Source organism: Stigmatopora nigra, unplaced genomic scaffold, assembly GCF_051989575.1.
Source record: "Stigmatopora nigra isolate UIUO_SnigA unplaced genomic scaffold, RoL_Snig_1.1 HiC_scaffold_24, whole genome shotgun sequence".
Taxonomy (NCBI): Eukaryota; Metazoa; Chordata; class Actinopteri; order Syngnathiformes; family Syngnathidae; genus Stigmatopora; species Stigmatopora nigra.
The window spans coordinates 195,396-196,644 of NW_027551603.1; the positions used below are offsets into that span (position 1 = coordinate 195,396).

At 46.8% G+C, this 1,249-nt stretch overlaps 1 pseudogene; it reads left to right on the forward strand.

Annotated features, from left to right (window-relative positions):
- Positions 1–283: 283 nt before the first annotated feature.
- On the forward strand, positions 284–403 carry LOC144189595 (5S ribosomal RNA; annotated as a pseudogene).
- The last annotated feature ends 846 nt before the right edge of the window (positions 404–1,249 follow it).

The following is a 1,249-nucleotide window of genomic DNA, read 5'->3' on the forward strand; positions in this document are numbered from 1 at the left end:
GTGTCCATCTCCTTTCGACCTTCTCCAAAGCCTGAAAGACTTCCCTCCTCCACACATCTGGCGACATTTTATTGAAGCGATCCTTCTGACAAACTACATTCACCTAGTTGTAGAAGAATTTAAAGCAAAAGGATAACGAGCGGCAACCAAGTCGACTACATTAACGAATGGTTGTCCAAAGAGGACCTGCCCCCTTGCCACACTGGATCCAAATTCACCATCCACATGCTGAAAATTGGGTCTTTAGGATTTTTCAAAGGACTGATTTCCCTGGTGCAGTACCGCTCACGGCCATACCACCCTGAAAACGCCCGATCTTGGCCGATCTCGGAAGCTAAGCATGGTTCGGGCCTGGTTAGTACCTGATTGGGAGACCGCTTGGGAATACCAGGTTCTGTGAGCATCATGTCAAGACCTTTTTCGACATTTCATGGGTGTCCATCTCCTTTCGACCTTCTAAAGCCTGAAAGACTTTGTTACTCGTAGAGTGGTGGGATGGAAGAACACCAATTCGGCGGATGCTTGGACAGCCGTTGCTGTGGCACACACTGCTTGGACACACTGGGGCAGGGCTCTGGCGACAGCATCAAGTTTCTTTGAGTAGTAGGCCACTGGTCGCATTTGTGTACCATGTTGTTGGAGTAGGACGGATGTCATGAATCCGTCAATGCAGTCCACTGTTTGGGTGAACAGTTTCTCGTAGTCGGGTAGGCCCAAGGGGCCTGTGCTTGTGATGTCTGTTTTATCTGATTAAACTTCTCATTAGTTTCTTTCGTCCATGTGATGGGTTCAGCCAGGGTGATGTCTTAATGGTAAATTAAATCCACCATTGGTTGCGTTATTTCGGCAAAGTCCAGAACCCATAGACGGCAAAAGTTCACTAGGCCTAGGAAGGCCATCATCTGTCTTTTGGTCTTTGGTTTGGGGGCATCAAGGATAGCTTGTTTCTGATCAGAGGTTCATTTTCTTCCTTCTGCCGATATGATGTGACCTAAGAAAACTACTGCGGTCTGAGTCCACTGTAGTTTGGTCAGTGAGGCTTTGTTTCCTGTCTTTGCTAGGTGTTGACATACTTTCACTGCTTCTTCTTGATTTTCCTCTTTGGATGGACTGGCGATGAGAATGCCATATACGTACACCAAAATTTGAGTGGTTTTACTGTGTTCATTGAGATTCAGACAGTTGTTGATTTCTTGAGAGAAAATGGCGGGGCTCTCTGCATAGCCTTGGGGTAGTCTCGTATATGTGT